The following is an 11,855-nucleotide window of genomic DNA, read 5'->3' on the forward strand; positions in this document are numbered from 1 at the left end:
TATGGCAAAACTTCTGCAGAACAGAAAAGCACCCTTGATAACTCTGAATATTAAGCTGAGGTACCACAGGCATCTTACAGTTTATATAAATAAAGTGCCTCCTGCAAATAATCATGGTTCCTTCAGTGAGAACGGCAGCGTGATTAACAGAGGTCCATTATAAAGGCAATGCATAACCTAGCTCCTGTGAGTAGTCACTGCCACATCGGACTGCGTTCCTATGGCAACCAGGGAGGAAAATATAAAGCAAATTACAGTTAAATGAAAATTATTCTCCATGACAATATATGTTAATGCAAGAACATTTGCAAGGCCATTCTGGATAAAATGTTTACATTCACACATGTATTTACAAAAATAAATAAAAGGCAGGCTACAACAGCTAATGGATCATCTAAAGATAAAGATTTTTCTTCCCCCTCAAGTTTTAACATATTCAGAATAAAATTCTTCAGGCTAACAGAATGGAAAACAAGCCGCCTTACCAAAGGTATTTGCGCATTTAGGCATAGTACACATTCTTTAAGAAACAGTTTTTCAGAAGATCCAACGTGTACATTTTCGAATGTTGTGATCCTTTAATTTTCCTGGCCGCAAACAAAGAGCACATTTATACCTCCTCGTCCCAGGAGAACATGTTTTAAACGAGAGGCTAAGTCAGAATATTTATAGAGATCTGACTGAAACTGGAATAGTGACTTATTTTAATCAGCTATAACTTACTTATTGGAAACTGAAAAGTGTTTTATACCTCAGAATTGGCGGCGCTGACTCCAGGGCTAGGAGAGCCTCCCACCTCACCAGGGTAAAAGCAGCACGGGTCAATGAGAACCCAGCGTCAGATACTTTTACAAAAGCCTGCAATAAAGGCTGTAAAAGGTTACCCCGCTCCCCCACCACGATCACTTAGCCTAAACAGTTGGGGTTTTTTTTTTTTACGGAATGTATCTCAGTTTTTAAGTATCTCCTGAAGCATGAGCGCAGTTAATTGGAATGAGGCTCGTTCAAGAGGCAGCCACATTTTTTTTTTTTTTTTAAACTCAACTTGGCTCGTACCCCAAGAAAAGCCCAAAGAAAGAAAGTAGGTTATAAACTGACTTACAGTCTCTTTTCCACTCTGAAGCGCCACGTTTTAAGAACGGTTTAAAATACTGCATTGGAAAAAAAGCACCCCTCTCAGCCGCGTTTCACGGTTCCCCCTGCCAAGTTCCTTTCCCATGGAAATGGTCTGCCTGTTCTGCGAGTAACACAGGTGCAGGTTTCTTAGGAAGACCCAGAAAGAGCACAAGGCACTTTTTGAACCCGTTTCAGCGAGCTGGGAGCACAGAAGACTGCATTCACTCCGCTGGCACATCTGAACCTACTCCGTACACGCTCCCGCTGACCTCTGCATCTGTCTCTTGCCTCCACCTACAGAACAATACTTGAATCATGAGGATCATAACTTTTTATGACAGTGGGAAAACTGCAATATTCTCCACAAGTTCACTCCACCCTGCACATAAAACTGCTCATAGGTTCAACTATAAAGCAAACTACCTTCTTTGAAGTTCGACTTGAAGCCCTGCGCACGTTATAAAGCTCATCTGAAAAAATGCAGCGTATTAACATTTTACATAACCACGCTCCTGGAAGGCATCGTTCGTTAATCACTTGGTGCGACTGTTGACAAAAGCAAGTTAGGTCAGAAAGTGTCTGGGTAACAAAACTCTCAACAGGTGAGTTCAGGTTGCCCACAAACACCAGATTCACATACCACCAAATATATTCCGGTCACGCTCCACTTTCCCCGAGGATCGTTCACTGCAGAGCCCACAGTAGCATCACCGTTATCACTTCAACTAATTTAGTCACTGATCTCAGCACAACCACGACTCCCTCCACCTCTCCCTCTACAATGACACGTGGACTATCTCTGTACAACGCACAGAAAACAGCTACAAACCTTAGGCTAAAAAAAAGATTTTAAAAACCTGCAAATCTAACAGCAGTAGCAGTTGCTAGGTTCCTTTTAAAACCTCCACTAATTGCTAGGATTGGGTTTCTACTGAAGCTCCTTGCTGCAGCGGTGGAGGGGCTGAGTGTTGTTTTCACAAAAGAACTTCTAAAACCACAGGCTGCACGTCTGCAACAGCAAGTATTTATATTCTGTGCACAAAGCAGCTTATGCGTGCACACACCATCCCTGCTAGTCTTCAAGCGGATGAATCCCACCAGGCCAAGCTACCTTTCCGGATGGCGGAGCCATCAGGCCGGGCACCCCGCTTTCTGCGGATGTGCACCGCATCCTTCTGCGGCGAGCTGGCTTGCTGTGTCAAAACGCATCTGCATTAGCGAAGTAATTTTCTCTGTAGATGTAAGCAAATGCATGCTAACGTGAAGTAGAATTCTAGAGAAAGCCATGCAGCTTGCAGCTTTCATGCCCTAGCGAGCGGCAGGGCGTTCAGGGGAAAGGCAGGCTCCGAGGCAATACTACGGATGCAGCGTTGCCAGCAGACCTCCCGTGCACCCTTCTCCCTTGCAAGCTGCATCAAGTGAATTAGCACCAGACGGACAAGATAACGACTCCGAGGAGACTATCAGAAAGATCCTTGTGGATTTCAGTTACCTGCGCTGCTCCGTAAGAGTGAATTCTGCCTACAGCTATTCCTGGTAACGTTGTGGAAAAGAGCCCCGTCGTTCGGGTGCAGGACGGGTCAGTAAGACGAAGACTCAAAGAGCTGATCTAACCAGAGACAAGAGGCGGTGACGGTGATGCAGAAGAGGTGAGGAGCCATTAGCGGTACGCACAACAGCGTGCAGCAGCAGACCCAGCGCTGCCAGCACCCCAAACTCTCGCCCCTGGCAGAAGCCTCCACGCCCTCGGATCCTTCACCTCTCGGCGCTACCGCAGCTTCGCTCCATTTTCAAGCGCTTTCCTCCCACCATGCAAAAACAAGGCCCAGATCTCGGGAGGGAGATGAAGATGCAGGATGATCTCAGAGAAAAGGAGAAAGGCAGGAACAGATGGGAGGGAACATCAAAAGGCAGACAGGCTAAAATTAGAGACAAGAATCCTGGATGAGGAGGACCAAGGCGAGAGCAGGGAGCCGAGCAGAACCTCCGTGAGATGAGGCTCCCGGGAAGGGGGAGGGACAGACAGAAGGGAGAAGGAATGTTATGGCGGGTGAAGCAGGGGAAGCTAGCAGACAGAACAGACTGCAGATGTAAATTCAGCCTTTTAAGACTACAACCTGTAGCTTTCTAGCTAAGGAACACTCCCCAGCGCACCAGGAAAAAGCCACAGGGTGGCCTTCGCGTCTGATCTCTCCTGCCCAGGATGAGGGCTAACTCAAAGGCAATTCAGCTCTCACCACAAAACAAGTTTAACACCCCGGTACCAGCGTTGATGACAGGGGAAGGTGATTTAATTCCCCACCATCACCCGCAACAGGGAGCAGCTCTGGCTAACACAGGGCTCCTCAGATCCCAGTCACAAAGCCAAAATTCCAGTCAGAAAGCCAGAATCCTGGTCGGAAAGCCAGAAGCCTTCTGGGCTGCCGGCAAAATGGAGAGCATCAGGCAGCTCAGAGACCAGAGAGTCATTGTGCGGTACCCCGACACGCACCAAGAGTCAGGCTACGGCAAGGACGGGAAGTAGGGAGGTACAGCAGTTACCAGCTACCCTAATTTTCAAAGTAGCATATTCTCACATGGCCTGAGTTAGTAGGAGAAAAAAAAACAACGTGCACAAGTTGGAGTCAAAGGTCAATGTTCGAGGAGCACAGATTTTCGTCGCCAAACCTGGCGAGCGCACTCAACTCTTGAACTGCTCAGAAAGATGAAGTTTTACACCCAAAAACACCCAGGCTTGCTCATTACAGACCCCTGATCTAGTTCAGATAAACCTATCTGCCTGTGCCTAGCTGCAAGATGAAACCAAGGAGACAGCTAGCTGTGGGAAGCAGCCAAACACTGTAACTAGAGCACCAGCTCACCCAGCGGTATTTAAACAACCATAGCACAGCCATGAGCAGGATGTTTGTTTCCCACACACACACCCTCCTTCTCCACACCTACCTATATCTCTTCCCAGCATCAGCATGGCTAATCTCATCCATCTATCTAAAGATATCACTATAGCAGTACTTTATAAATAGGCTTACATCTTCAGTCCGTCCAGGACCTGACGCAACGGCAGAACGACAGTCGGCGCAGCAAGTGGTGTGTGTTGTTACGACAACGCTGACATTTCACAATCTGCAACAGCCATCGTCGTGCACAACGCGCAGAACGCCAGACCGAAAGTGTAAAGTCTACCCGAAGCTTACTGCCTTTCACAGGAGACAGTCAGCAGGCTACCAGACCTGTTACCTCCTCCCTGAAGAAGGCAGCTATCAGGAGACCATTCCCAACGGAGAACTGGGAACTTTATCTCGGCTCCTCCTGGACCCAACCAGCCTGCAGAAAACCCAGCTACTGACTAGTCATTTGGAGCTCCTGGTACAACTTGTTTACACAGAGCAGGTCATAGGATAGGCTGGAAGGTGTAAGCAGGATACAGGTTTTATGGACTCTTGCCCAGATAAGCTGATAACGCTCTGTGCTCGGGGGGAGGGGAGCACTTTCCTGTGTGCTTTATTTAAAATGAAGACACACCATCAACTGCAGTTAAGCATTTTACACTTCATTATGAAGTTTCCATTCACCTTATTTTCCTTTAAAGCTATTTAATGTATTTTTTTTAGGAGTGCCTAATTACACATACTTTAATTTCCTATCAAGATATCCAGAGCAGCACAGTATTTATTTTCAAAACCTAGCTCCTCGGCCTCTCGCTGCACGGGCTGGCAAGCCTTCAGGGACAGGCCGCCTCTGGATTGTCGTGAATTTTTAGCGGGTAACATCTCCCTCCTTTGCCACGCCTATGATACAATTCTAGCAGCTTTATGCTGCTCTGAAAGTAAATTTTTAGACCTTTTCTATACTGCAGAGCTGTCAGTCTCTTAAAAATAATCAAAGAGCCAGCTTCCTTCAGTGTTTGCTTCCCCTCCCCTGGTCACCCACAGCCATTGAAGCACCCTGCCGCCTCCATCCTGGGCTGAGGACCTGAAGCCCTTCACCCAAACCGCCACCACCCAAACAACCCAAACACCCACCTTAACCTTTGCCTTAGAGCACATCCAACACAACGCAAGAGGAAAGCAGTGGTGAGAAAGCATCTCATGCACAAGAAAAACATCGTTCCCTTGGTACATAGCCGAGGCAACGCTTCTTTTACCCATACTAACAAGTTTTCTATCCTTTCCGTTTTCATGTAATTCATGAAATGCATTCATTCTGTAAGTTTCGTTGCTCAAGCAGAAACAGACATGCATTTTAGTCACAGACAAGCCCAGCGCCAGCATGAACGCTCTCGCTCCTAACAGCATTAACATTCCCATGTTTCCACAATACACCCCATGTTGTAACCTTTGGTTTACTAATACAAACACCATATATGCAATATACACTATACAATCAATAGTTCGCTCCTGACACTGCCATGATGTACAGTGGAAGATTTATTTTTAAAATACTAATCGGATAACTTTGGTTTTCTTAGAGGAAGAAAGGCGGCCTACAGATTTTTAGAGGATAAATAATTCAATGCAGGAATGCCAAGGGCAGTACTGCACACATCCATATGGCGGGGACAATGCAGACAGTAATATATGCTTCACATCACCACCCTGACAGTGCCTTCAACCCTGACCTAGAAAAAAACATCACTTTCTTCTGGCTCCAACAGCTAATTCACTCTCCGTCAGTGCTACTCCCCAATACTGAGGACTACCGCACACTTTCTGTTCACTTGGGGGGAGTGCCTCCCAACCCCCAGCCCCTGCAGGCTGCGGCTTCAGCCTCCGCAACGAGTAGAACAACTTACTCCCATGATAAACTTGAGAAAATGAAAATTAACCAGAAGAGACACAGGTTTCAGAAGCCCTCCTGCGGAGCTCACACCTTTTCACTACCAAAACTGAACGGGGCAGGAAGCCGCAGAGGCTGAGCACGCTCGACGGACACAGGACCGCGTAGGTCATGTTGAAGGCTGCCACGAGGCAGAGGAGGGAAGAGGCTGCTCGCCGAGGAAGCCTCCCCTTCTCTCCCACACGACCCCCCAGGGCCAGCGAGCCTGCAGCTGCAGTCATCTCATGCTCCCAAAATTAGCTGGACAGACACCACCCTGCCCCACTGTCCTGTTCTGGTGGCAACCTGATAATTTCTCTGTGCCCTACGGTTTGGGGAAAACATTAAAGAACCAAGAGGAAGAATTTGGAGCCCAAAATACCTGATATAATTAACTGCACCTTCCAACAGGATTATTTCCTTTTCTGACCCCAATTACTCCTTCAGTTTATTAAAGAGAACTTGTACACGCAGAAATGTTAACACCCTAAAGAGTCACATAAACAGAAAAAAAGTCTGAGGGCACCATTACAAACAGAGTTAATGGAACTCAGTGATTGGAAATGGATCTTGAAAGCTTTCAGATCAAAGCAAGATCCTTCTCGTGTAAGGACTGCATTACCCTTGGAGCCACCGAGCTAATACCATCTATAAAAATATTTTGCTCAAATAAGTTAAGAACAGCAGCGTTTCATCTGTCAGAAGGTGCGAGGCTTTTATGGGATTAGCCATTCCACATACAGCATAAAAATTAGAACAGATTTTTAAAAGCCCTTGGCTCAGCTGACGGAGACTACACAGACCAACGTGCGCGCCTGCTTTCTTCGCACACGCTACACGCCGAACAGATTTTTCACTGCTATTAGCATTTAAGCTTTTTTTTTCCCCTTATACACTTGTAAAGGATTACAAATGGGCATCACCTGTAACTAGCCACAGATGAAGCTAGCACCGCCACCCAGACTCAGGCAAATTAAGATTTTTAAATCCCCAATGGTTCTGTGAGGAAAAACATCAGAAAACACCCGCTCTCACACGGGAAAGCTTGAAAATTCCAGGTACAGTCGCACACAGTCAGAACGGGCCTGCAGACCGTGGGCACCGACTGCTCCCTACCCCCTTCACAGCAGGATACCAGAGACAGCCGTTTGCCAGAGCACACCTCATGACGGCTCCAGCGGCACAAACCCAGACTGTTTAGGATGCTTGTGATTTCAAATAATTGACTACACAAGCTCTCCTTTAACGTTTATGGGAGTATTTTTTATGACGGCGCATCAGTGGCATACAAATTGCATAACACTTGGCCGAGAATCCCAGCGCGCTGCACCCTCAGAAGCAGCTCCGTGCCGCTCGTTTCGCTTGCAGGAAGAAGAAAATATTTAAAAGCTGCATACAAATCATTCCTGTAAAGCGTCGTGCAGACTCTTCTAAATTAGATGGGGTAAAAATAAACACAAGTTTATCACGAAACACTAAAACCTTTCCTATGGAGACACCAGTTTCTCTCCACAGCCTCCTGCAACTGAAACACCATTCTCACTCGCGATGGAGGGAGCGGACGAGCCACCTTTATTAGGGCCTCGTCAAGGAAGTACGATTAGAATAACCACCACCGTGTAAATATTGCCAAGCATTGTTTCCTTCGCTGTACTGAAAAGCGGTAGTACCTGTCACTACTTGCTATGTAGATACATACATACCACCATTAAATCTTAATACCGAGGAAGAATTTCCATCCATAAGGCAGACTGTCAAGCCTGAAATTCAGGTAGGCGGCACGGAGGGAGGAAGAGGGGCTAACCTCGTAAGAGAGCCGTCACTCGGTAATTTTACAAAACGTAATTAACCCGCTCCGGTCCTCTGCGTTTCCTTCCCTCGGAGAAGGATTTCTTCACCGAGTAATTAGGCTGTCCCAGTTAAGACTCAAGTCACCACAGAACTTATTTTCCCCAAAACAAAGCCACATGCACCCTTAGAGAAGGTTCAAGCACTATTTCAAAAAATACTGCTGCTTCCTCACGGTAACTTAAGGCTCTTCCTAGTTTTTGCCTTGGTCTCTGCATGGATCTAAAAGCAACTGAAGCCAATGCACCACCGTGGGAGCCCCCAAAAACCAGTTAATCCTGGTTTTATTCCCAGACTCCAGACATTTTGTTATTATAGAGCATTGCCTTCTTTTAATGTACAGAAAAGCAGGAGGGGAAAAAAAAAAAGCTTCGTACTTCAAACATATGTCCAAAAGCCACAACATAAAGACAAAGAGTGCAGATTAAACACTGTAAAGATACACTTGTCAGGAACCGTCCTTTGAAGTACCTGCAGGAAACACTGTCATCGCGCAGCCGTGTTACAATTACACAGTTAAAATCATCACCACCAGTTGTAAGTAGTCCATCTGGTTTACTGAAAAGGGAACACTGCTGGTGCAGTATTGATTAACACGACTAGTCTCCACTGACCCTAGAGAAATACATTTGTCTGCTCTGCTGAGCAGAGGAGGAACGCTGCACGACGCTGAGACACGCTTCTTTTTGTTTAGAAGCATTCTGGGGGACTTAGTCAATTAACACACACGTACAAAATAATCTTAACAGGTTGCCTACCACACACATGAAGGAAGAAATGAAGCCCAGCGCTTTTGCTGGAGGGTTTTTTGGTTTTGTTCTTTTTTGAGTTTTCTTCCCCCATCCAAAACCAACATTCGCATTGGACCATCTGTATGTTTAAGTCTGAGAAAATGCTATTACGACATCAGAAAAACAAAAAGCAGCACATCAAAAGAAAATCAATCCAGCCTGAGCCAGGTTTTTATGAAATGGAGATACGGACAAGATTTCATTTTTAAAAGCAGAAGCAGAACTGAAGGGTAAAACCAACTGTGAAACGCTAAACGTAACATCTCCGGTTTCCAGCCTGCCAAAGCAGCTAACGCTTGCATGACCAGGGCTCCTATAATCCCTCTTTAGAACAGAAATAAGCTAAGGAAAAAAAAAAAAAAAAAAAAACAAATAGCTGGGAACTGATCAAGTGGGAGGGCAGGCTTCGAAGGGCTCGTACACACTCCAAACCCCAAGGTGTTGTTGGCTGTACGGGCGACTCGGCCTGCTCTGAGTTTCGCAAACCAAACCCTCACCACTTACTCAGACAAGTCTGGAGGTGATGCAAGTCCCAGCTAGCCTAATAAGACAGGTTCACAGCAAACCCCACTGAAGCCTAAACCGCCCTTTTCCAGGGAAGACAAGCCAAAATGTGCCCTGGCAAGTTTTATCCCTTCCTGTGCTACCTCCTTTAGGACTGACAAGTTCTCCTAGAACCAGAGACCCAGAGCATCATTGCATGAAAAAAAGCTGAGCTCCACAAACCCCAGACACACCTCAGCAAGAGCAGACGCCGGGACGGACACGGTAGCGCGGCCAGGGCTGCGCTTTGGGGCCGGGCACGGCGGCCGCGAGGGTAACCCGCTGTAGGAGCGGCTCGCCCAGAGCCCCGAGTGCGCAGCCACGCCGGCACAGACCACCCCTGGGAGCGAGAGCTTCCACCCAGGGAAAGCCAACGGGTCACGCGGCTTCGGCAGCAACGTTCCACAGGCACAACGAAACGAGGTGCCCGAGGGTTTCCCTGCTGAGACAGAGAAGCCACCGTGGGTCTCGCTCCACGCGAGCGCTTCAATCCCTTCCACCACGATCATTCAGAAGCGCTCCAACGTGCACCTTTAATCTGCCAGTAAATCCATTTTGTAGAAATGCCAACTTTTTAAGTCAATCAAGACAAATGTTTAGTTCCTGGTAGAGCGCACACTAGAGACCGTATCGATGCCATTTGAAAACATGCGAGAGTTAATCTCCTTTTCCCACTCCATGGAGCAGTTCCCCTGCCCCAAAAAAGGAAATAATTGGAGTGATGGTATTAAAATGTTCCATTTTATGAACAAACCAGAAAAAAGGAAAAATACATTTAACTCCAAGTTCCTTAAATTTATGCGAAATTCAGCACACAACCACTACGAAGTGTTATATTTGCATGATGTTTCCATCTAAATATTGTTACCTACATGGGGGGAAGGGAAAAAATGGTCTATCCCCAATTTCAGAAGCCATCTCAGGAGGGAATTTTGCTTCAAGAGCTGCCTGGAATTTGTTCTCTGCCTATAGGGCCATGTCCCCAGCGGTAAGAGAGTACTTTGTGTACAAAACCGGAGGGGGGGGGGGGGGAAGGAAGCCTTTCCTGCAACTGGATATCAAAACAGATCTCCGAGCCTAGAGTAGAAGCCAACCCGTAAACACACCGCCTCTTGTGCCTCAATGAAGAGGCCGATTTTCACCCCGCACGCACACCCCCTCGCAGGACAGCTGCTCTCTCTGGGAAAGGGCAGAGGGCACCCAGGGCTCCGCTCATCCCGGCTCCTTCCGAGGCGAGGGCTGGGGGAGAGCGGCGATTTGCCTTTCTAAACATGCAATCAATCTACCAGGCTGGGGGAGGTTAATTCTGGACTGCAGAAGTGCAGCTGTTTTGGGTCGGAATTCTTTTTATTTTCCCCCCCCCTCTTCCCACCCCCCCCTTCTTTGCTAAGGGGCAAAGGTGTCGAGCAGCCCCTCCCCGGCGCACAAAGGCTTCTCTCCGAGGAGAGAAATACCAAGCAATTTAAAGATTAAACTAGAAAATAAATAAATAACCGCGGATCAGCCAGGCTGGCTGGCGGCAGCTGGGTTCAGCTCCATCCCCTGCACACACACGCACGCAGGGCTAACGCCTACCCGGGGATGATGAAATGGGAAACGGAAATTACCATTTCAGACAACTTTTGGTATTGTTCCTCCCAGCACAGCGCTCACCCCAAAATGTGCGCTCCCCTCCCGCACCTCTGCGCGCTCCCGTGGTGGGTCCGACTCCCCCCCCCAAAAAAAACCCTCAGGATGGATGGGAATGGGGGGACGCGACGCGCAGCCCCGTGTGCCCCCACCCCCAATGCACCCCGCAAGCCTCCGCACCCCTAAATATCCACCAGCCCCTGGGATCCCCTTGCAGCTCCCCCCACCCCCCTCCCCCGCTCCCCACCAGGCCCTCTCCCCTTCCCGCCCCCCGTTCCCCCGCACACAACCCCCCCAACAGCCCCTTCCCCAAATCCCCCCCAAACCCGCATCCCCCCCCCCCCCCGGCACACCGCTACCCCCCGGCCCGGCCCCACACCGCGCTCTCCCCCACCGCACGCACACCCACCCCCATTCCCGGCGCCCCCCTCCCCCCGGGCAGGGCCCCCCGCCCCTTACCGGCGCTCCGGGCTCAGCGGGCCGAGGGCAGCCTCGCGGGGGAGCGAGGCCTGCGGCTCCGCCGGCCCCGCCGCATAGAGGAGGAGGCGGCGGGGAAGGGAAGGGGGAGGGGGAACGGGGAGGGAGGGAAGGGGCTGCGGCGGCGGCGGCGGTGGGGTGAGCGGCGGTCCCGGGACTAGCGGAGGGGGCGCGGGCAGTGGCGGCGGCGCCTCCCGGCCCGGCGATCCATGGCCCCGCCGCGATCGGCCTCGGCCTCGGCTCCCAGCGCTGCCGCCCGCCCGATCGGCCACTGCTGAGACGCCGCCGCCGATTGGCCCGCCGCCTCGGCGCGCCCCATTGGACGACACGCGGCCAGCGCCGAGGCGACGTCAGCACGCCAAGGCGGGGAGGGGTGGGGGGGCGGTGTTTCGCCTCCCCGCCGCGCGCGAGGGCCGACGGGAGCGGAGAGGCGGGACCAAGAGGACGGCGGCCCGCCATTGGCCGACGCGTCCCGGCGGCGCGGCCGTTCATTGGTCCGTCAGCAACGCGGTGGCGTTTCCGGGGCGGGGCTCCGGTGCCGGTGCCGCCCGCCCCGGTGTCCCGGGCCTGCGCCCGCGGGGCGAAGCTTCGTCACGGTACGGCGGCCGCGCGGGGTCAGCCCATGCGTGTCTCCCC

At 50.0% G+C, this 11,855-nt stretch overlaps 1 protein-coding gene across 4 annotated transcripts in view; it reads right to left on the reverse strand.

The window, feature by feature from the left end:
* Positions 1-11,503, reverse strand: part of ANKRD11 (ankyrin repeat domain containing 11) — a 158,530-nt gene extending 147,027 nt beyond the window's left edge. For all 4 annotated transcript variants that reach the window (XM_064459790.1, XM_064459792.1, XM_064459787.1 and 1 more), the window contains exon 1: positions 11,202-11,503. The gene's annotated coding sequence lies outside the window, so the exon portion shown is untranslated. The remainder of the gene's footprint in view (positions 1-11,201) is intronic.
* Positions 11,504-11,855: the final 352 nt, after the last annotated feature.

The sequence above is a fragment of the Phalacrocorax carbo genome, chromosome 8, assembly GCF_963921805.1.
Source record: "Phalacrocorax carbo chromosome 8, bPhaCar2.1, whole genome shotgun sequence".
Lineage (NCBI taxonomy): Eukaryota > Metazoa > Chordata > Aves > Suliformes > Phalacrocoracidae > Phalacrocorax > Phalacrocorax carbo.